The sequence below is a fragment of the Ailuropoda melanoleuca genome, chromosome 6 (assembly GCF_002007445.2).
Source record: "Ailuropoda melanoleuca isolate Jingjing chromosome 6, ASM200744v2, whole genome shotgun sequence".
Lineage (NCBI taxonomy): Eukaryota > Metazoa > Chordata > Mammalia > Carnivora > Ursidae > Ailuropoda > Ailuropoda melanoleuca.
The window spans coordinates 53790891-53815806 of record NC_048223.1 but is presented as its reverse complement, the minus strand read 5'-3'; the positions used below and the strand labels follow the sequence as shown (position 1 = coordinate 53815806).

At 42.1% G+C, this 24916-nt stretch overlaps 1 protein-coding gene across 10 annotated transcripts in view; it reads left to right on the top strand.

Annotated features, from left to right (window-relative positions):
- Positions 1 to 24916, top strand: part of CHRM3 (cholinergic receptor muscarinic 3) — a 465054-nt gene that overhangs the window by 207011 nt on the left and 233127 nt on the right. For 6 of the 10 annotated variants that reach the window (XM_034662431.1, XM_034662430.1, XM_034662436.1 and 3 more), the window contains one exon: positions 3718 to 3780. The gene's annotated coding sequence lies outside the window, so the exon portion shown is untranslated. The remainder of the gene's footprint in view (positions 1 to 3717; positions 3781 to 24916) is intronic. The other 4 variants (XM_034662432.1, XM_034662438.1, XM_034662439.1 and 1 more) reach the window with 1 other exon arrangement.

Here is a 24916-nt window from a genome sequence, read left to right as displayed (position 1 = left end):
ACACCGCAGGGTGGTAGCATTCCTAGACAGCAAACCCCTGAAGAATGCCATTCCTACTTGCTGTCGCTTCCCTGCCAGAGTGTGATGTTCTCAGGAATTCCCAGGGAGAATCTGTCTTCTGTAGAGCGCTCAGTGTCCACTAAGAACTCTCATTGTTCTGCTCTGACCAAGGTCCGTTGCCTATCAAAACAGGCAAAGCAACGTCTCAAAAATGTAGATATTGCTGGACCTGTTGTACCTCGACCCATTCAAACCAGGAGTTGTGTTAATTTTATGTCTTGGATGAAGTAAAATAAGAAGGAATGGACAGAGAAGGGAAAGGGCAAATGGAAAAAGATGAAGCAGCACCAAATTTTGTCTCGATGATCCCTGTAGAGCTGTGGTTCCCCTACATTGAGCAAACAGGGAGCTATTTGTGTATCTATAAAATGTAGACAGCAGATAGGGCTGTGATGATGACATGACTGGGTGCACAAAGGGCTTGCAGGAGCCCCTGGAAGATGGTGAGCGTTCAGTAAATATTCATCATTGCTGTTGTTGTTACAGCTACGATGATGTGCGACTGGACGTGGACAGGGTCCAAGCTTGGACAGCAGCTTTACCCATCACTCACTGGACAACTCTGAGACAGTCACTTGGTTCCTGAGCTTCATTTGCAAATTGGGGATTATAGCAGAGGAATGCGTAATTTCATTCATAAGAACAATTTCGTGTTTTAATTATCTCTGTCTTTCGGGGTGCCTGGGTGGCTCAGTCGGTTAAGCATCTGACTCTTGGGTTCAGCTCAGGTCGTGAACTTGTGGGCTGTGGAATCGAACCCTATGTGGGCTCCACACTCAGCAGGGAGTCTGCTTGAGGATTGTCTCTCTCTTCCTCTACCCCCCCACTCATGTGCTCCCTCATTTGCTCTCTCTCAGGTAGATAAATCTTTCTAAAAAATCTTTTAAAAAAATTATCTCTGTCTTTTCTTGTCTAGATGGGATGGCTTAAAAAATGAGAAGATGGACTTTGAAGGAACTAGTTAGGGCATAACATGACATCTGAGTGAGCACAGATACTTAGTGAATCCTGTTTTTAAATAAGAAGTTAATGCAAGCCAGACTTAGCATAATATATACATTTTTAGAACAGTATTTATCCTATTCCCATGAAACAGACTGTCAGGCACAACTTTGTCAAAACACTTGTTATTTTGGTCTTCAGATCAGGCAAGTTGTAAACTAAAACTATATTGTGAAATTAAAAAGGAATATTCTGTATCTTAAGAGACTGGGATCTGATTTCAGCTGAATACAAGAAGTTTAATCAGTTAATTAAGCTTATTTATTTCGGAGCTATGAGCAGGTATGATGCTGTCTAAATCAGACGGCTGCGGGTTGAGTTATCATTCACTTAGACTGCAAAACATCTGCTCAAGTGGTCTACGTCTTCCAGGAGATGAGAGCAGTACGCACGCTCACAATGATTAGAAAGTAGGCATATAATGACTTTTTGGAAAAGACTGAAGGAAATGGGACCGTTCAGACGGTTATACTAAAAGTCCAGACCTGCCAGCTCATTGCTAGTTCACTACGTCTGTAAATACCCAAAGATGTGACAGAAGGAAACTATTTAAGGACATTAACAAAAACACTTACCTTTCTCTATACACATCCTAGAGGTGATATTGTGTTGGCCTATGGAAGGAAGCATCTCATCTGCCCTTCCTTAATTATCATTCTGTCTCAGGCTTTGTGTTCCTCTTTATTTGGCTAACTGCATGATTATGACAACAATCTCTGAAATCGCCAGTCATATTTTCATTATATAATCCTTTGAACCATGTTTGCTGGGATTTGGGAGAGCCTGTCATCTATACTTAGAGATTTGAAGCTCACCCCTAAATGAACATCATGTGCAATTAATTTGCAATAGAAGTAATTTGGAGTTAGGATGAAAGCCAGTTCTCTCACTGATTCTCAAAATGAATGCCTTGCCGAGTCTAACACTAGAGAAACTTCAAGATACTTCAAGGTATTCAATCTCAATTATTGTTCTCCAGGTCATTTAGTGAACGAGATATTTTTATTAGCAGACATTTTAATGACTGAGTTATGTTTATTTTATCATTAATTGTGTAACTTAATTTTATTTTATCGAGAGATATGTACTTACTTATTAAAATTATCTGATTCCATGTTGGGCATGGAACGTAGGCATGTTGGAACACCTCCTTGTAAATTAGGGAGATGTGTTCTGAGGAACTGTTAACTTTAATGATAAAATCCATATAACAAATACTCACTGAGCAGCTGCTATGTGCAGGACACTTAGCAGGTTACAGTGAGAGGACTGACCTGTGGCTCCTTGGGATTCACTTGCCCTTGGGCTCATTAGCTTCTAGAAGGAATCAATGGTGAAAGATGAAATCTAGGCTCACTGGTTTGCCTCACGTGGCCGAAAATGCCTGTGCATTAGACACCAGAGGCCGAAATGTCTATATCCTCCCACTGAAGTGTTATTTGATGACTTTCCCACCGCTTCTTCCAGTATGAAGGGGAATGTCAGTACTGCCGCATATTCTCTTGAAGTTCCAGTTGCTCGTACGTTATTTCCTGAGGAGATGCTGGGGGCTAGAAAAGGATGTTCTCTAGGACAATGCTTCTCAAACTGATGCAGGACGAGTGACTTTTCTTTCTTTTCCTTTTTCCCAATCCTTTGCGGATGGACACTTAAAAAAAGAGACACGTGCAAAACACGATTCTGTTTTTTACTATGAATGAAGCATTTCTTTCCATCTCTAGGCTTATCTTGTAGACCCTACTCTCAGAGGCTGCCCCAGGCTCCTCTGGTCTTATGCACCCCAGGAACCCTCAACCTTTCACCTCACGACCTCTTCCTGTGCTATCATCTGACTTCCCTGTCATCCCCCAGGAAACTACAAGGTCCTCCTTTTAAAAATCCAGCAACATCTCAACATCTTCTCAGTCCCCATCTTGAAGTTCTCCCATAGCCCTTACTATTCCCTTCTGACCTTGCATTCCCAGTGACAGCCTTGCCACGAACACACTTCTTCGTTCTTGGTTCATGGAACTTGGTGCCTCTTTTTCTTTTTCTAGTCAACATTCTAAAAGCTTTCCAAGGCCCTGGCCTAAATGTCAGGCTCTGTACACTTTAAAAATGTGAATGCCAGTGTCCGAAATGGGGTTGGGGGATTTTCTTTAAGATTTGACTCTAACCCTGTGTGAGAAGTGGGCTAAGCAGGGCTGGCTGTGTGTGTGTATGTCCGTGTCCGTGTCTCTGTAGCGGCTGGAGAAGTTTCTTCTTAGAAGGAACTTCTAAGGGCAGTAGATAGTACTAACCCACTGGCTAAAAAGAGGATCCCATCACTAACATATGAAATGAAGGAATGTGCAACTTCTGTTGTGTTTTCTTCTTGCTTTATGTTCCTTCGCTGTGACCGGAGCTTTGGCAGGTGTGAGGAGTGGAACTATATACAAAGAACCTTTTGTAGAAAGTCAATATATGCATTTCTTCTGCCAATGACAGGGACCCTCACTCTCTGACCACGTGTATCCTCATCTGTTACATGAGATGGTGAGGCACCTGGTCTAAGAGATCACTTTCACTAGAAAATTCTGTAATTTTCTGACATTTCCTCAGATCTTTTTGTGTAACCTATTGACTCCCCCCCCCCCAGGACTATATGTTAACCGCATTTTCTTAATTCTTTTCCAGCACCTATGTTCTGATCAGAGGGCAACTAAATGACATTCAGAACTTCCACTAAGGTACTGTAAGGTAAGATCTTTTTGGGAGGTTGAGTTCTTTGCTTTAATAAAAGGGTTTATGGCTTGAACAGTGAAACAGATTAATGAGGAATAGGAATTTCTAAGTTGGTGTCTTTCAATGTGATTTCTAATTCCTCTCTGGGCATCTTCATATAGCTACACAGTAGTGCTTGATTTTTGCATCTTAGTAAAGATACTTTTTTGGCTTATTTGCTGATCATATTCAAAATTACAATGAAAGCATGTTTGTTAAAATATGAAATAAATTAATTTTAAATACTCATTTGTATCATAGCAGTATGGGGTTATTGGAAATTAATGCAAAATGTTTGAATTTTTAACACATATAGAATCTTATCGCTTGTCTAATTCATAGAAGCTTAAATATTATCCCTTGATTTCTATCATCTTATCCAAAATGCTGTACAAAATCTGATAGTGAGTATAAAGAGTGACACTGTAAGAAGGTTCAATCTCCTTTAAACATTGTTAATACTTTCTCTATTCAGCAAACAGTGCTACTGGCCTACGTAATATCCCTCTCCCTTCCAAATAATAATAATAATAATTCTAATGTTTTTAAGGAGAGTGAAATGCTTAGTTTAAAAATCTTTGCCTTTCCTGACTCTTTTCCTGAAGCCACATAACCCAATTCTGGCTAATGAACTCTGGATGGTGAGCCCCAGGGAGGGCTTCCCTTCCTGAATTTATTCCCTTTCTGAAATAAAAGAGCAGGGTTTCAAGAGCAGAATATCTTTGGAACATTTTCCTTGTTATGACTCCATCTTCCTACCTGGAAAGCTCTTCTAGAATTTGAAGCCACAGATTTTAATTTATGGGGGTTACAGTGATGACAGTCAATGCCATTAAAAGGAGAATTTGTTACTTAGAGTGAGAAAAGGGCCACTCCCTGTCACCAGGGCCACCTGAGGAAACACCAGGTTTGATCTGGTTGCAGAAGAGCATGAGGAGAAGGTCTAAGTCAGAGCTTTTACTGGGAGTGTCTGTAGGGAATAGCTGTGCAAGGGTCATAGGGGTGGTCTCTGGCCACCCCGTCCCAGGCACTGAGTGACTTAGAGCTGGGGAAACCCTGGCTTGGGGTGTGAGAGTTAGAGGAGAATTGGGACTATAGATCCAGGATTGCTTGGTTTACATATAAAAAGTGTGCTCTGGGCCATGGCCTTTGCTATCTCAAAGAACTGGCTAGCCCTGGGAAAGGCAGCCTCTCTCTGGGCATCAAGCTTTTAAGATCTCAAAACATCATAAAATACAGAAAGTAAAAACCATGGTGAGGACCCAGCACAGCCCCCATCTCATAATCTCAAGAACAAAAACCACAGCTAGAGATGTTCGAGCAGGGAGATAAATGAACTTGACTCTTTGATGACGTTCTTGCACTCTCCTGAGCCTACCATCAGCTCTCCTGTGGCTTGACCCGGATTGGTTAGGTCCCCTGACACTGGGAGCCAATGCAGACATAGCTGATTCGTGGGCATTCAGATCCAGACGTTGTGCTAGACATGCCTGTTTAATCTTCACAGGAGTGCCATCAGGGTGTTAGTATCCCCGTGTACAGATGGGGAAACTGTGATGTTAAGAACTGTGTCCTGTGATCATAGGTGTCAAAGTCAAGGCTTGAACTGGACCTGTCAGGCGCCCTTCCCGGTGCTCTGCTACCCTGATGCTTGTCCTGACAATAACACAGAATTCCCATTGGATTATCCACTTATAAAACTAAGTGAACTGAGACTGTGCCAGAAAGACAGAAAGAAAGAAAGAAAGAAAGAAAGAAAGAAAGAAAGAAAGAAAGAAAGAAAGAAGAGGGAAAATTCTAATTGGGGGGAACCAAGATGAATTAGAGTTGCCGATGAAAGCAGGTGAAGGACATATTAATTCCAAGATGGGTTGTTTTGCTTTTTAAAAATTTTTTGAAATAAATATTTAGAAATAAATATTTAGAAATAATGGTCTCAATATGGGCACCAAAATTCAGCTTTTAACCTACAGTCCTGATGTTAAATATTTTCCTTCTAACAGTCTCTGTTACTTCACTCATACTTACTGGGTTCAGGGGAAAAAATGCAGGTAAAAGATAAATTATATAAAGAAACACCTTTCCAAAGAAAGTCATGCACGATATTGAATAAGGTACTGAGCTGAGTCAGGGAAGGACAAGGAAGGAGGTGCTTGGGCAATGGAAAAGTCTCTGGGCTGGAAAATACGAGAGGGGCAGTGCAAGTCACAGCCAGCTCTACTGAGGCTTAAAAATGCCATCTCACCTCTCCGGACCTTTGTTCTTTATTTGTAAATTGAGGGTGTCAGATATTCTGATATTCTCTTAGTGTAAAATAATAGCTTACCTCGTCGGATCTCCTTTGCGAATGTGGGGACATGCTGTCTCTGCTAAAGCTAAGCTTTCCTTTTGGCCTTTGAATCTATGCGTTGTCGGTGATTTTCCTGTCCCTTTCCTTTCTTTCAAATAGGTCCTGAATCTCTTCATTTCTTTCTGTGTCTTCTGTTACAACCCTACCCCAAGTCATTCTGTCTTGCCTGGACCACTTGTGTGAACTTCCTGATGGTCTCCTGGCTCCCATTCTTGCCTTAGCAAAATCCGTCCTGTGTGCAACAGCCAGTGCCTGGGGAACCCACGTCACGTCTTGTGTTCCCCCTGCTTGAGACCTGCTCAAAACCCTTCAGCTCCTTCCCCTACAGCAAGGGCAACACTCCAATGCACAGCTATGACTTAAACATCCCATACTTTTCTCCTTGTCTCCCAGCTTCTGTGTCTGTCTTTTTTACCGTTCTGTGGGTGTTTCTTTGTATTCTTGCCCCATTCCCGGGGCCCTTTCCGTTCACATCTCAGCAGCTGCAGCCTTCCCTAACCACTCTGTAAATGAGCACTAGCCTGGGCACCCAAACTGAATTCTTTCTAAATACTAGAAATGTTATTTTGTAAAATACCCCCTGTGGTAAAAATACCTACACATACAACTTAAGGGATTTAGGCAAGACATGAGGAATTCGGCCACATTTGTAGTTTGTTGTTTATCTCTCGCCGTAGAATGATCTAAGCTCTTGCGAGGGCAGGGCCTTGTCTGTTTCTTCGTTGCCGAAACCACGGTGCCTGTAAGGATGCCTGTTCCCTGTAAGAAGCTTCGTAAACATTTACTGAATGAATGAATGAATGAATGAATGAATGAATGAATGGAGAGGCAGAAAATGCCATAGGTCAGATATCCCGGAAGATGTTAAGCAGTGCTTATAGATGTCTCCCATGAGTCTACTGCTTAGGAAGGAAGCGAAAAATAATAAAGGTAAAGGTGAAAAGAAAAAAAAAAAACCTTCAGAGGAGAGGGACAGACAGCCATGCAGACAGAAGCAGCAGCACCTTTGGGAGGGATCACTTTGGGTACTCTCCCCAGCAGCGTTTTTGATCTAGGAGGATGGGTGGCAGAGGCCAGTCCTTTGGATCTCACATAGATGTATTAGCTGAGCCGGGCACATAGACGATCAGAAGTGTTTGTTGAGTGAAGGCCCCAAAGAATGAAATAATAAGTTATTGAACTGCTAAGAGCCTTTTGCCTTTTTTTTTTTTTAATGGGCATGATACTATTCCCTGGATGCCAATATTCAGTCCATGTTAGTAACAGGCATTCCAAGTACACTGAGTGTGAAAAATGCTCCACGAAGCAGAATTCAGTTACAGTGCTAGGCGTCTCCCTGAGAGCATTTCAGAATTCATTCCATCATCACGTAAATTGTCACAGTGTATCCAGAGTGGCACACCGTGCTAATATATTTAACATGCTGATGGGAAAATGGAAACTAGAAAAATGTCTTATCTGTCAATTAAATAATGCAGCCTCGTGGCTGGATTACAGCAACTCAGGGCCTCTTTGTTTTCTGCCAATTGAGATTTGACAGCTGTTTAAAAAATATTTACATTCTGATTTCAGTCACATTGACAGCACTTTTGGGTCTTTGGAAGATGATAATTACATGTTAGGAAAATGTTAAAAAAAATTTTGAAGCTGATCTTTTGAGGGAAAAATCTGTTTTTTCGAATTGTACAAAGGAAGGAAATGTACTTTATTAAAAGATATATTTCTAATAAAATTCAGAAATAATAGGTTTTTGTGATCCAAAGGCATACTTCAGACAATGTGAGGGAATATTCTTCTCCAGCCTGCCTGTTCTGGGCACCTTAGCTTTTCTTAATCAGCTCTGTCTAGCTAGATACATGCTTCTCACCTTTTTCTCTTTGTTGTGCGCCTGTAGTGTTTGTGTGGTACGTGGGTAAATTAGACAGGGTTTGGGAACATCTATATGGAATTTTGCATAAAAAAATCAATACGTATTCTTAGTATTGAAAGAAGAGAAAATAAGAGTTGGGAACAGTACAGTTGGGAACAATAGAATTTATATAGAGTTTTCCAATAAAATACTTTCAAATGTTTTCATGAGAAATGTAAATTTACATATAACTTTTTCTTATCAGGTATTATGTTAGAAAGAGTGACCTAAAATTCTTGATCAATGGTCTGTCTGAAGTCTTGACAGTCACTGTCTGTGTGATGCTTTTTTTTTTTTTTTAAGATTTTATGTATTTGTAAGAGAGAGAGAGACAGAGCACACGCAGGGGGAGTGGCAGGCAGAGGGAGAAGCGGACTCCCTGCTGAGCAGGGAGCCTGATGCGGGACTGGATCCCAGGACCCTGAGATCATGACCTGAGCCAAAGGCAGACACCTAACCTACTGAACCACCCAGGTGCCGCTCTGTGTGATGCTTTGTAAGAACAAGTAGATGATAGAAAATATAAGACCTATTTTATAGCCATATAAGAGTGTCCTACGATTGAAATTATGTTTCAAGAATCTAACAACTATTACTTTCTTTCACTGACAAATGCTATGTTGAAATTTCTTAAGGCAAGTGATTTCGGAATCCAGCCTAACTTTTTTAGTATCAGGTATTTTAAAAACTTCGTGGAAAGCATAGATTCTTCTATAGCCATCACCCTGCACATAGGGTGGCTTGGATGCCACTAAAAGGGCAAAAGTGGGCTTGAGCCTATCTGTGGAACCAGGAGGAAAAGTACAGTTGGAGGCCCCGGGCCCACCCCTGGCTCTTTCTTGCTCCTCCAGGAGCCTCCTCTGGGGGCATTCATGTGGACACTCAGCCTGGAAGTCTGACGTGCTCCTTCCCCACTGTGTCACAGCTGTCCCTTGGCCAGTCATTGGGCCCCAGGGGCACTTGAAGATACATCTGGGGAAGACACCACGTATGCCCTAAGCACTAAGCAGACCTGAGCCTTCGGCACGGGATTCCAGGGACCTGCAGATATGAAGCTGGTCTAGAAGAAAGTGACTCCCTGTGGGCATTTCCCTTGCAGTGGGCATTTCATGGCCACAGGAAATCCAGAGTGGACCCTCGGATGCTGCACTCAACACTACTGCGTATACACCTGTTAAAATACAGAAGGGCTGAGGCAGGCCCAAGCTTTGGCATTTCTGACGTGCTCCCTGATGAGGCTGATGCCAAACGGACTGCGCACTGAGGAGTGAGACGGTGATGCAACGAGACCATAGGGACATGGCAGTGGGTCCACTCCCTACGTTGTAGGGCGGTGCTGGACAGAAGTATCAGCTTTAGGCGAAGACAGAGACCTGGGCCTGCCACAGGGAGCTGTCCTCACCCCCCAGGATCCCCCAGCCTGGCTCCTTTGCAGCCCTCACCCCTCCCAATTCTGTATCATGTCCCTTGGCAACCTGTACCACCAGCTTTACCTCCCAGGGCTCACAGCCCCTTGGGCATGAGAGCAGCAGCTCGCTCCGTGGCTGGGCACTGAACTTGATGTCCAGGTGGCAAGGCCCACCTTGGCTGTGCTCAGAGCATCTCAGAGAGGCAGCAGGTGCCAGGCGTCCCCATCATGCTTGCAGCCGTGAGAGCTCAGCACCAGCCTGCCCTCTGGGGTGCCTCCGCCCTGGCCCTGTTGGCCACAGAGGGCTCTCAGGGCATCTGTGGGTATCCCACCCCGTAGGGCACTGAAGGCCCCCATGTGTGGGAAGCCCTGCAATCAGGTTCAAAAAGGCACATTAGGGGGAAGTAGTAAATCCAATAGTTTTCTAGCAAGATTGCAATACATTAAATGGGAGTAGATTACAATTTTTCAGAAATGACCCAAACAAAAACAGTATATTAAAAAAAAAAAAAGACTGCATTCTCAAAGGAACAGTTGAACTAAAGGGAAAAGAACATCCAAATCAAGAACAAAATAAAACAAAATAAAAGGAACCTTTAGGAAACAAAAAACATCCATGTTATGCTATATGCAAAAGAAATAAAATGCCTCCCTCAAAGTTGATTAAATTATCAAAATATATCACAGAATCCCATTTAAAACAAACACACAAACAGTAGCAGGAGATGGGAATCAAAAATAAAATAAATCTTATGGGATAACTAGAAAAACTTATAACAAAAAGCAGCTCTCAAAAGCTAGAGTAATCAGGTAAAGTCACAGAGGTGATTCATTTCATAAAAACCCAAATGTGGAGGTGACACTTTTTAACCAGATGGGTGACACTTTTTAACTAAAAGTGGTTTTGGACATAGTTCCATAACATACAGAAACTCAGTCACATTCCAAGAGAAATAAAAGAGCTTGTTACAATAAAAACGTTGTAGAAAAGAACGTGAAAACCAGAGGCACAGTCTTCACACCAAACGTCATGCAGCGTGCGTGCAACTATAAGAAATCAATTCAAAGCATATAGAAGAATGACTTGGAAAAAAACAAAGATCTCATAATGTGATAAAAGTCCAAAGCTGTGGACTAGCTATATTTACATTCCAGCATATCACGGCGGTGGGGGGAGAGAAAATTCCATTTATACAGCTTCTTAGAATGCAAATTCTGTCCAGTTTTCTTTTCAGCGAAAGTTATTCAGTTCCTGCTGTATGTTGCTAAGATAAAAATCTTGGATGATCTGTACCCGTGCTTTAATACCACAGCTTCCTTCCTTAAAGAACACGCAGTCCAGTTTGGATGAGAAGCTAAGCACATTTTTGTAATGATGTCAGGGTTAAATAAAAGACCTGATATAAGCAATGTAACTAAGTAGTTTAAGTAGCAGAGATCCTGACCCCGTGGTTGTCATGGTTTGTAGCTTTAGCCTGTTTGATGAGGTTGTGGAATACAGGTGAGGTTCAGTGGGGTGGAGTCAGGAGCCGACGACCAGGAAAGAATTCTTGAGACGCCTTTGGTGTAAAATGGTGATTTATTAAAGCACGGGGACAGGACCTGTGGGCAGAAAGAGCTGCTGCCCCGGGTTGTGAGGGGTGGCTGATTATATACCAGGAGTTGGGGGGAGGTGAGGAAAAAGGAAGTTTGAGAAAAAGCTTTCATATGTTAAAGAAGATTCACAAGATACCGGAGGCCTGGCCATTGTCAAGTTAAGGTGGTTTTGCCCTCTAGCAAGGCATTAACATGAAGATAGTTGGGAGCTTCCGGGAGGCTTCAGATTATAAGGACGTTTAATTGTATCTACATTGCCTTCTGGAAGCTAGGTTATTGACAGAAATGCTTTGTAAGTCTTGCAGGATTGTGGTCTCTATAGGCTAACTATTTCCTTTTTCCTTTAGGGCAGCCAGGAGTGTCTGAGGAATGTCACATACATCCCATGGGGGGGGTTGCGGGGTGTCAGTTTCTGCTTTGTCCTCAGCTTGCCTTCTGTTCCCTCATCACCTGTGCTGTTTGCTTTTTCCTGCGTCTTCACACTTTTCCATTCTTTTGATGATTCACCTTTCATAATGTAAATGTAAAATGGGTTCACACCATAAAGAAGAAGCAGACAACACCCTGCCTAGGTTCTCTTTTGATTTCTGTCTCTCTGTCCTTCTCTTCCTCCAACCCTCACTGACCCTAATTCTTTCCTTAGGTTTCCTTCTCCTCCCTGCATTCCTGAACCCACTGCAGACCGGCCTCTGGGCCCCCAGCTTCACTGGGAATGCTACTGCAGAAATGAGCGGAGATCTCTTAGTAGTTGATGAACCCCAACAAGTTTTGATCCCTAACTTTCCTGATGTCTCTGCAAGTTTTGTTGCCATTGGCCATTGGCCTTTTTGAAATTCTGCTTCCTTGGTTGCAAGGAACTTCCCTCTCCTTGAATCTCATTGTACCTCTTTCCCCATCCTCACTCAGTTTGTCCTTCTCTCTCCTTCGTTCCTTCTTTCCTTCCTTCCTTCTCTCTCTCTTTTCTTCTTCTATCACCTGCCTAACTGCAAATCCTCTTCTCTGCCCCCACAAATCTCTGTTCAGAATTCTTACGTCACTTAACTTCCAAGCTTAGACTATAATTTTAGCCCACTGCCTCAGATCTGTGCCCCTAGCTTAGACATCTTTGCCTAGTCCACATCGATACATCCAACCAGACAACTCTCGCTACAGGTTTTCACCACCTCCTCCGTAACCAGAACAGCAGAAGTGAACACCCCTGTTCCTCTTGCGTTCCCTGGTTCTCCATGTCTCTGTCCTACAGTTCTGTGCATCATACAGGTGCAAACCAGAAACATCCCTTTATCTTTCTGAAGTGAAAAATCTAATCAGATTTCAAATTGAGCCACTTCCTAGCTACCTGACCTTCCACATTCCTCAACTTCTATGGCTCTCAGTTTTCTTATCTATAAAATGGAAAAAATAGTTAACATCTGCCACACAGAGGTATTGTGAAGATAATCAATGGCACATTGTAAGCCCTCAATAAATATTAACTGTTGCATTGTTTGAAATAGACTCCCCATTGACTTAAAAAGAAAAAGAAAAAAAAAACTAGTCTTCTTAGCTTGTAATTTGATTTCTTGCCGAATTCTCAAACCTCACTTCTCCCATTTCCCGGCTTCCACCCTGCTGTCCGCCCTTAAGAAGAAATGCTCTAAGGGGCTGTGCTCTGCCACACCCTCCCCCATACTCACTGGTGCCTCTTTCTGGCATTAGATCATGGCTTAACCATGATCATTTCCACCGATCCTCCAAGTGTATGTGGGGTAGCTTTCCTTGCTTTTGTCTCCCCAAGTCTCGACTAGTTCTGCCACATGCTTTGAAAGCCTCGACCTTAGAGATGGTTCACTCTGCGTTGCCGTAGATGGTGCGTTTTTGTCTGCATCTCTGTACTGTCAGCTCCTTGGTGGTAGAGGATGCACTATTTATCTTTAGGTGGGAGTGGTTTTGAGAAGAAGCATAACCACAGGATGTGGACAAAAGAGAATAAGCGTACACACCAATGGGACGCCTAGAACAGCCCTAGATAGAAGGGAATCAGCACCCTTTCCTCTTCAGTTGAGTCTGAGATAGCCGAAAAGGGGCAAGTTTGAAGAGGAGAAGGCAAAAGGGAATATTGCGATCTTGAGACAAAGCTAACCCAAAGATGTGGGGGGGAAACAGAAACCAGCTGATACATTGTTCACCATGGATTAGAGATTCACGGGCCACAGGGCACGGGGCCACGACGGGGGTAGCTGGCGAGAGAGGAAGGCTCATGCTGACCTGGTGATAAATTTATATCTGCATAAAATCTTCCAGAAAACGATCCCAAAGAAGAGAGGCTTTCAGTCTCAAGAATGAGGACAAGACATACATAAATCTGTGATATTTTGGAAGCTGAGCTATCACACTGATATATACACATCGTTTTAATGAGTCACAGTATTTTTGTTACGCTATGTGTGTATGTAGTGCCATATGTAATAGCATATTACAAATACACATTTTTACATACAGTTGACCCTCGAACAACACAGGGCTTAAGCGTGCTGACCCCCTGCAGTCGAAAATCCATGTATAACATTTGACTCTCCAAAAACTTAACTACTAATAATGTGCTATTGGCTGGAAGCCTTCCCAGTAATATCACAGTCGATTAACATGTAGTTCATATGTATTCTATACTGTGTTCATATGATAAAGTGAGCTAGAGAAAAAATTGTTATTAAGAAAATCATATGGAAGAGAAAATACATTTATAGCATTGTAAGAGAACCTACGTGTCAGCTTGCCTGCGCAGTTCAAAGCCATGTTGGTCAAGGGGCAATTGTATTTTGATTGTAAGAGAAGTACAATGTGTATTATAGAAATATCGGCAGTCAGAGAAATCAAAGGCTGATATGAAATGGGGTTAAAAACAGAGAAAGAGGTGAGGATGCAGGGATAGGCGGTATAGACAGTGTCACAGGCAAGCTTGATCTCACAAGGAAGCGGAAACCTGGTGGTGGTTGTGGTCCAGATAGAAGGGTGGCACGGGGGACCCAGAGAGGGCGTCTTTACGCTAAGGGATAGTAAAGCCTGTCTGTGAAGTGGTGGACTTGATGGAGGAAGGAAAGAAAGACAAGCCCACAATGGATGAGAAAGAGGGCCTCTTTACTCCCACAGGAGTAAAGACCTGTGGGAAGTGGGAGAGGAGGACCCATGGCTGGGATGCCCTCGGCAGGTGCAGGGCTGGAAGGCCAACTTCACGGGCACAGCTGCCAGTGAGTAATAGAGAACGGTGCTCAGAAAAGGAAGTGGTTCCTGAAGCATTATCACTTTTCTCTTTTCTCCCAACCCTGAGAGACTCAGCAGCTGGGGTCTGTGTTCTCTTGTGTTTAAATGGTTTGGTTTTAGAAGGACAGCTCAGAAGAAAGCAAGCCATGTGCCCAGCGACTGCCCTCAGGGGCCTGTTTTCAGACAGACCTCTGTGTCCTGACTCTGCCACCTTTCTTCAACTGCGGGGCCCTAGTCACCGCTGGTGGTGGTAGGGGCTGGGCTGGGCTGGGCTGGACTCTGGCTGGACTCTGGCTGGACTCCTGAGCTCGGACCCCGCCCCATCACCACTGTCCATGTCAGCTGGGGCTGGGGGCTTAGCCCTTCCTGCCTCAGCACTTCTGGTGTAACATGGCGATCAAAGATGATCCTGCTCAGAGGCGGGATGAGCAACAAATAAAGTTTGTGGAGCCGAGCCTACTACATACATTTCGTATGTGCTCTTTGCTTCCGTGAGCCTACGTTTCCATGTGTAAAATGCAGTTGATAATACACTGACCACACACGAATGTTGCGAGAATGAAAAAAAATTGCAAATGAAGTTCCCAGCACACAACAAGGGAGCTTAAAGACAAAAGGAAACCGGTGAGTGTCAGAGTCGTCTTTGCTGGGAGGCTGGACACTGGTGACATTTCAGCGAAGATGGGGAGAGAGAAAGTGATCTGTGGTTTGAAGGCAGAGTTTTTAAAATTTAATTTTAAACAGAATGGAAGCCCCTGGATGACTGTGATGTAGCAAAGGTCGAGCCTTTCTTTTGAAGCTGATAAATTTAATAAAAATGCATTCATTTTCACTTCAGTAAAGGCGAGGAGAGATTTCGTGTGTGCACAGGCACATTTCGAAACACGTATCTGCATTAATGTAATGACATTTTCTATTGGGAAGTGACATTAATTACCATGTTATAGCAGAGCCTCTGAACAAGGATGCAGAATGGTTGAAATTAAGGAAACAGAATTACTTAATTAAAATACTACATTTTGTTGTATCACAAATATAATAGAAAAGTAGTGTATTAAAAATGTATATATTATGTGTCTTGATTTTCAAATGAAACCACCAGCATCCAAAGGCAAACCCACACAGTGCCTGGGACATGATAGCCACTCGGTAATGGTGCATGAATAACTAACGAATAAAGCCCATGCTGGCAACTCGTGTACCTTCTACGGCAGGTCTCCATCTCAGGAGAGAAAAAAAAAAACAGCCAATACACTCTCTTTGTTTCTTACAAACAAATGTAATACACAATTATGCTTAATTATAGAAAACTCTTATAATTAGGGAAATTTTTAAGAAGATTTGTTTATTTATTTTCGAGAGAGCAACATTGGGAGGGACAGAGGGAGTGGGAGAGAGACTCTCAAGCAGACTCCGTGCAGAGCATGGAGCCTGACACGGGGCTCAATCCCACAACCCAGAGATCATGACCCGAGCTGAAACTGAGAGTAGGACATTCAACCAACTGCACCACCCAGGTGCCCCTATAATTAGGGAATTTTATATGAGTTGATGTATCAAATCAAAGGAAAAAGGCAAGACATTCTGAAATGCATCTGATGTTAAGTGTAGATGGGATTGTGTTCCAGACAGTTGGAAAAAGATTATGGTACAAAATAATACCCTTAAGTATTACCTGCAATCATGTTATATGTGCTGCAAAAGGAAAACATTCCTGTGAGAGCATGAGGACGGCAGGACTGAGGGCTGGAGGTGATATGGCTCAGCAACCGTGAAGGGCGGTTCAGAGAAGCCTGAAGAGCAGGCTTGGCTGAGACAGAGCCCGGGATCCTTTGTGCTTCCTTCTTTCCCCAGGCTGGTCCCCAGAATGGGAATCTCAGTGACCTGAATGACTAGTACTTTCTAAAGGGAATATAAAGAAACTGGTACATAAAACTCCCTCCGTGGTCCTTGAACATCAGCATCGCCTGGGAGCTTACTGCAAATGCGGCATCTCAGACCCCATAGCAACCCTACAGAACCAGAATCTGCCGTTAACGTGTTCTCTAGGTGTGCGGCATTCAGTCTTGGATTAAAATTTGGGAGGTATTTGTCTGGTGATTAGAAATGTGGGCTTTAATGCAAAGTGACATGGATTCCAGTGCCCATTCTATCTCAGGCAAGCTGGCTTTCTGATACTGTTTCATCATCTGCCCTCTGCCGTTAGAGGTACCTCATAAATATTGTCATCTCATGTCAATGAGATTATTACGTGTAAGATGTTTGTGTAGTGCCTGCCCTTTAGTAAACACTCAATAAATCTTAGCTACTTTTATTATTTCTCTTCTGCTGAGCAGGAGGAAAAGGAAATAGTGAGGAAGAAGAGGTCTCCCCATGCCCTTTCTCTCTACTTTCCATGTCCTAGACTCAGCAGGAGCTTGCAAGTAGATCTGATCATTTCTCTGAGTCTCCTTCTGCCACCAAACGCTTTTCCTATGTACATTCCTATGGACAAGTCAGTTCTCCTCTTCAAGCCTCCTTGTCCTCTCCAGGGGCATGGGTTGGCCACATTAGCCTGCCTCAGAGTTATGAGAACCAAGGGAAGTGGTCCATAAGACAGTACATTGTTCATTGTTCAACGGGCTCATCTGGAGAAGGGAGCATAACAGAGTTCACAATTAGAAAGGATCATCCTGGGATGAGAGGCTGAATAACCAACCAGATGCTGAATTGCATCATTTGCTAGTAATTGCTAGTGGAATGACTGAAATGGCATTCCCTTTCAATAGAAAGCGAGCAGGTGGGTTCTAGCTGCGGATAGGGAGGACATGAAGCTGGTTCCGTCTTCAGAGACAGAGGCCTCTGTAGAAACATCCCAGAAAAAAGGAAAAGTACTCAGGCCCTGGATTTGTAACACTGGAAATGAAAGGAAAGGACAGTGTGGAACAGTTGCCTTTGGAACATGACTCTTCCCTGTCAGCAAGAAGCCTCAATAGTAGAGGAAAATAAAATGCACTCACCTTACAGTGAGCATTGCTGTTGCCAAGCTCCAGGTTTCGATATATTTTTTAAAGTTACTGTGAGTAGAAGTGCAAATATACTAGTTACTTATTCTATTTTTATGGCCCTGTGTAGGGAAAGAGAAAAAGGAAAAATTCTTTTGATGTGTCATACTCTGAGACTTATGGTAGTTTGCTAATTATAAGTTCTATTGTCTTGGTCTCAAAAGGCATTCAAGAACTGAACCAAGTATAGTAAGGTCTCCCAGACCCCAGTGATTACACAGCTGCAAAATTTGTAGCCGAAATGTCAGCCTGCCTTAGTATTTTTGCAGGCCAAAAGGCCAAGAAAGTAAAGTTAAACTGTTTCTTGTTTCTTACCAAAATTTGCAAGATCTAACAATAGAGCTCAAGACTGCATCGAAAACTTTTCATCCCCTTCTTTGACCCCCTGGGCTGTTGGCTGAGCCGGGTTTTTTCCATCTGTGGAATGGGAGATAATCATACTTCCATCTATCCCTGTCTTTCTAACAAAGGCTGTTTGAGCGCCTTGGTTTCAAGATATTTTCGTAGAGTCCAAAATTAAACATACTTCGGATGTCCTCATACACATGGCTCCAGGCCAGCTTTCTCTCTTGGTGTAAGTTCTTGCAACTGAAGATTAGCCACCTTCATCCCACTTACTCTCAGAGCTGCGTGCCCACCTGACTTCTCATCTGCAAAGTGAGTTCATTCACCTGCACAGTCAGACACGATCTGAGCGTCACCTTGAAATGTCATCTCTTCAGGGACAGTCTTTCTAAAGGCTTCCCAAATAATATGAATTGAAACAATTTACTTAATGCCATCCCCCCCTTTTTTTTGTAAAAGTAAATATTAAGAAAATGCAAAGAAAGAGAACTGATATTGAAGGTGGGATTATAATGATTTGCAAAATGTTTTTATTTTTTCTTTTCAAAGTCTTTATAATGAACAAACATTGCTTACATGAGTTGGAAAAACTATTATTTTTCTAAATTGAGAGATAATTGACATACACATTCCGTCAGTTTCAGGCATGCAACATAATGATTCATTATTACGTACGTTGTGAAGTGATCAGCACCGTAAGTCTAGTTAATATCCATCAGCACACACAGTTACAGAATTTTTGTTTTCTTGTGATGAGAACTTTTAAGATTTACTCTTTTAGCAACATGCATGTATTCAGTTCATTATTATTAACTGTAGTCACCATGCTGTCCATTATGTCCCAGGACTTATTTTATAGCTGGACGTTTACACCTTTTGACCCCCCCACAATGGGCTTCACCCTCCCTGCACCCCCACCTCTGGCAACCACTAGTCTGTATCTATGAGCTTGGTTTTGGATTGTTGTTGTTTTTTTGTAAAATTAATTTTTTTAGATTCCACTTATAAATAGATCATGTGGTATTTGCCTTTCCCTATTTCACTTAGCACATTACCCTCAAGGTTCATCCATATTGTCACAAATGGCAAGATTTTCTTTTTTATGGCTGAATAATATTTCATCACATATATATATTTTTTTAAGATTTTATTTTTATTTATTTATTTGACAGAGAGAGAGAGAGAGAGAGACAGCCAGAGAGAGAGGGAACACAAGCAGGGGGAGTGGGAGAGGAAAAAGCAGGCTCCCAGCAGAGCATGGAGCCCGATGCGGGGCTTGATCCCATAATCCTGGGATCACGCCCTGAGCCGAAGGCAGGCGCTTAACGACTGAGCCACCCAGGTGCCCCCATCACGTATATATATTAACCACATTTTCTTTATCATCCATCTGATGATGGAAGAAGATCTATTATTTAAAAAACTTTTTTCTAAGCATAGTCATTATACTTGATTTTTATAATTCTGATGTTTTATTTCTAAAAGGCATAGTCTTTGAAATGTTTTGATGAGTATGCACTTCAGAGTTATTTTCTTCTATAGTAATGGTTCTTAAATTTTAGGATTTCAAAAACAGATTAGGAGGCAAATAGGGAATTATGAATTTTTGGTTTTGAAAATGGAATAATTTTTGAAAAGCAACTAATCTTTGCTTTTAATTTTTAAGAAAAGGGAAGGATGGGCATCTGGGTGGCTCAGTCAGTTAAACGTCTGACTCTTGATTTTGGTTCAGGGCATGATCTCAGGGATGTGAGATCAAGCCCTGCATCAGGCTCTGTGCTAAGTGTAGAGCCTGCTTGAGATTATCTCTCTCCCTCTCCCTTTCTTTCCCTTTGCCCCCCCCCGTTCTCACTCTTTCTTTCTCTCTTTCTCTTAAAAAAAAAAGGAAAGGATATTCTAATACTATACTACTATAAAGTACTTGTTCTAAGAACAAAAAAGGACCCTTCACAAGAAAAGCCAATAGGTATATTTTTGCAAACTTTTATGAGTGTTATATTAGCACATGTATATACCATTTCAAATCCATTAAAATTCTATTTAATGACATTATTATAGAATAAAATTATTTCAGAGACAGTCATTTTACAGTGAAATATGAGGAAGAGATGGAATACCTCCAGTGCCTCAGTTTCTGTCTGTGTCCTTGTCATTATAAAGTTACCCAGCTTTACACAAGAATATTGAAGAAAATGGAACAATACTCCTTAATATTTATTGTGCTCAATTTGGAACATTCCAGGTAAACTGAGAGACACCAAGGTACAACTAGCCATACTGCTAAATGTTTTTCCCTTGGGGAGCCTGGGATTTAAGGACTCAGGTGACTGGCTACCAAGGTGGCCTCAGCAATTTAGGAGCCTGATGATTCAGCACCAAAGTCAGCAGCTTGTATGAACGATCCATCAAGATTGGTACCAGAAGAGGCATTGAGAATCCGTTTTCTTCCTTAATTGCCTATTTCTACTCTGACATCCCCCCTCCACCATCAGAAATATATTTTAGGTACTAAATCTCATGATAAAGCCATTTTAACTCTAGTTTGATTCTGTGATTGAACCATGGACACGTTAGTCATTGGCCCTCAGAAGAAGTTCACTCTGGTAGGCTGCCTTTTAAAATAAAGCAAAATCCCATTAAAAATAACATCTGTCTCCACTGCCCTTGGTGGCTTTGTCCTTTATATAACTAATACATCTATATTCTTCCTTCTACATTCCTCGGAGAGAAATTACAAGATTTATCTCTTTACTCTGACTGCTGTGTTATTGCATAAGTACTGAAAAACTGAGAACAATGCAATATACTTTACTGGGGTTATTTTTTAAGTGGTCTAGTATGTGCCCCTTTGTTAATATTAATTTGCAATTCTTAATATACTCTATTTATGGTTCTTTCAAATAAGGAAAAGTCCTTAGATTAGGGGTTGAATGTCTAAGAGAGTTGAGACCAACTGTTGAGATCTACTTTTTTATTCCGAGTGAGTGATTCTTTGGATTTCAGATAATGAAATGAGTTTATTATTGCAAAAAAGAGGTTATAGCTTCACCATGGGTTTCCTATGTGTGGCTCACTGCACATTTCTAACATTATTTGTGCTAGATTTACCAATAATTTTTAGTTCTCATACTAAGTGGTAGATTAAATACTGGGTATTGTGTTAAAAGACATCCTGAGGCTTCTTTGGGCCCAACCAGAAGGAACATCAAGACGAATTAAGAAGGTCCACAAAGGGATAGGAGCCAGGAGATACACATGAGTGGCTGGGTGTTGCCAGGCCCAGTTTAAAATAACATTTTAAAAAAGATTTTAATTATTTATTTGAAAGAGAGAGGGAGAGAAAGCACTAGCAGGGAGAGGAGCAGAGGGAAAAGCAGGCTCCCTGCTGAACAGAGAGCCCAACGCGGGGCTCAATCTCAGGACCCTGGGATCATGACCCAAGCCGAAAGCAGACGCTTCACCGACTGAGCCACCAAGCTCCCTAAGAGAATATTTTTAAGTTGTCCTCTGTAATTTAATATCTGTTTAGACTGTTCTCTAAGCTTCTTCTTGAAGTCCAGACTTTTCAATTTCATTGTAAGTTTGTTCAGAATACCTGGTATGTTAAGACCCAATCAATAATAATGATTGATTGGCTGATTAACGGATATACAAATAAGCAAATATTTGGCGCTTGAAGGCACAAAGGGTCTGTGCATCCTGGTAGCTTCTTCAAAATAATTTTACAATTTTGATTTTCAGTAAAGACACTTATTCCATATTCACTTTGTGCAAACACTAGCACAGTCTCAGTCCGTCGTTGTCCGTGGCCGGTTTTGTTATTGCTCAAGGTTAACAGGTATGAGTTCTGTATCTTCTATTTCAGACTCTCTGTTTGTGTGCATGCCATCTGCTCTGGGGAGAGGGGACTTTTCTCCTTCACCTCTAGGTAAGCCCCTGCTTTACCATTATCTTCCCCTGCCTCTCCTGGGATCTCGTGCCTCCCTTATTCCCCAGATTGGTAGCAACTGCCTTGTCTTTCTCTTGTCTGGAGCCTTGTCCTCTCCTTAAAGATTTACTAGTGTCCCTGCTGCAGAGTAAACTTCACTTCCCCCCAGCTGCCATCTCATTTCTCCCCTCTCACAGGTGCCTCTCCAACCTCGTGACCCTCTTCCTCCCAAGACACTTTCCGCAGTGACGGAAATGTCCTACACCTGTGCTGAGTGGCTCAAACACTTGAAATAGGACCAGTGTAACCTGAAGAAATGAATTGTCAATTCTTTGCATTTCATTTAAATTTGAAACAGTCACATAGGGCAAATGACTGCAATATCGGGCAATACGTGGACTTTCTAAGCCAGAGCCCCTCACCTGAGCCACAGAACACAGAAGGACACGTGACAAGGATAGTCCAGAGCTAGTCCCAAGGGGGGGAGAAGTGAAGTCAGCACATGCAGTGGGCCCTTGAGGGCATTGGGACTTTGTTCTCTCTGCTTAGGTAACTGGAGCCTTCCTTTCCAGCCATTGGAAGGAAGAAGTTCTAATACATGTCATTTGCAGAGGTCACTTATCTTTTCTAAAAGGCAGTCCAGTGCCAGTTTCTCAATCCTGGCTCCTAACGCTGCTGTAATGTAATTTGTCACTATCCTCTGAATGCCACCTTTACTTTCTACTTGTCAGCCTCGGCTTATGCTGTCTCGTCAGACTGTTACACTCCGCCTCCCCCTGCACTCACCACATTACAGAGATTCTAGGAGGCTCACATCCTGGCTTTTCTAAAAATTAGGTTTATGAAAATTGGAATCTTCAGTGTTTTAAAAAATATCTATTGAAGGGGCACCAGGGTGGCTCAGTCGGTTAAGCTCCAGTCATGATCTCAGGGTCTTGGGATCGAGCCCCGCGTCTCGCTTTTTGCTCAGCAAGGAGTCTGCATAAGGGTTCTCCCTCTCCCTCTGCCCCTCCACCTGCTAGCTCTCTCTCTCAAATAAATAAACAAATCTTTTAAAAGTATCTATCGAAGTTTTACTATATTTCAGGCAGGCACCAAAGATAAAGTGGTTGTTAATAATAATAATAATAACAATAATAATAATATATTTTAATAAAATTTTTGTTATTATGTGTCAGATCCTCTTCTTAGCTCTATGGGTGCATTGATTTCATTTACTTCTCATAAGTACCCAGTGCAATAGATATTATTATTATATAAATTTTGCAGCTGAGGATTCTGAGGGACATAAAAGTAACGTACCCAGGTCTCATGATCAGTGACTGACAGAAAGCTCCTGCTTCTACAGAGTTAATATGACAGCACTTGCCCATTCTTCATATTCTTCGACAGTACTAGGGAATTCCTACTTTCTTATAGCTCTTTTACCTTTATTTCGTTTTGTTGTTACCCTTTGCTTTGCCGTTACCCTTTTATTACAAACATCTCACGTATGTAGACTTTTCTTTCCCAATAACATCTAAGCTTCCAAAATAAGGACCAAGCTCTCTGGCCCTTTGTGTTCAGCAAAGATCGAACATTGTATTTTAGGCAATAGTTTTTGAAACTACAGATATGACTCCTTCTGAGGTTCTGAAATCAGTTTATCATTTACCTAATTTATAACCCAATAATTTTCATGAAGTAGAATGCAAGAATATCAAACTGTGGCATGTCCATACAACGTAACGTTATCCAGCAATGAGGAAATAAGCTCTAAAAGATACCGAGGGACCTTAAATGTATAGTGCTCCGTGACAGTCTGAAAAGCTGCATGCTATGGGATTCCAGCTCTGTGACTTCCTGGAAACAGTAAAACTGTGGAGACACTAAAATGATCAGTGGTTGCCAGGGATTCTGGGGGGTGGAAGGAGCAAGTTTCTGTTCGGTATTTCGGCAAACTTAGACTACTCTAAAGAATAAGGTCTGTTAATTAAAAAAATTGAACAGAAAATCATCAAAGCACACCACTCATTGTGAAAATAACTACTGTTTCAAGAAACATTTTTTGCAGTTTTTAGATGTGTGTGCATGTATGCAAATGGGTGCACTGGGTTGGATATAAAAATACATCTATCATATTGTGGATAAGAAGTCAAAATAGTTGAAAGCCACTGTTTAGAGATCATTGCAAAATCAATACCTGTTTGCCAGCTGATTGAAAAGCCAACTTAGAATTCTGGGAATGATGGTAAGCCTATCTCACTAAGAGGGAGCAGTCCTTTATGCACAGCCGTTAGCTAGTGTGAAATGTGCCTGGTGTAATAGGTCTACTTTCTCAAAAGATTGTACATGATAGTTATAGGATCCTTTATGAAAGTGTTTAACCATGGGATATGACAAAATTAACCCAAAAGGTGTAGGTGACAGAATGATTTTTGTCGGGATATTTTTCAGTCATTCCTGATTGGATGTCGCAGTACCTTTCCAAGTTTGGATAACATATTCGGAGTGTTTTGATTTTTCTTTTTAGTGCAGCAGAACTGAATGAGAGCCTCCAAACATCAGCCCTGGTTTTTACCAAATATTTGAAGGAACCCATGAACATACAGTCTGTGTTTGTGTGGCTCCTGCTATCACCCTCCCATCTGGCTCAGGAGAGGTGCCCAGGAAATACAAGTCCAATTTTAGACGGACTCAAGTTAGTAGTTTTCTGCAGTTGGCCTTAATACAGAACAGGAGTGTTTATGGGGTGATTTTGTTTTTGTTATTGTTTGGTTGGTTTTTATTTCTCCCTCCCCCTTCAAGGCTCCCCCCTCCCCCTTCCTCCTCCTCCTCCTCCTTAGGTTCTCCTCCTACTACTCGCCCTTCTCCTTCCTCCTCCTTCTCCTTCTCCTTCTCTTTTTTCTTCCTTTGTTACACATCTCTTGTGGATGCATGTGTTGGAGAAGTCCAAGGTCTGAAGCGAGTAGCCTGGGCTGTCTGGTGCTCGGGCATCTATGAGGTTGGAGCTGAGGAGGAGTCTCTGTCCTGTTTGCTTATCAGGGCTTTCAGTATCCCCTCTTTTGCTCTTTCTTTGTCTTCTCCCCTCTTTCAGTATAGATCACCGTGAGAACTTTGACTTTTATCTTAGCATACTCACAAGAATATCAAAAGAATGAACGTACGGAATTTTGTCTACAGTGTTCTAAACGCCTGGATTCCATATAACTCCCTTTCGACACACACATTTCTTTTTCTTGCTGCACATCCCCAGGAGAGGGGAACACAGAATGCTTTGCTGTGGCAAGTACAGGGAGGGCGATCTCATCCT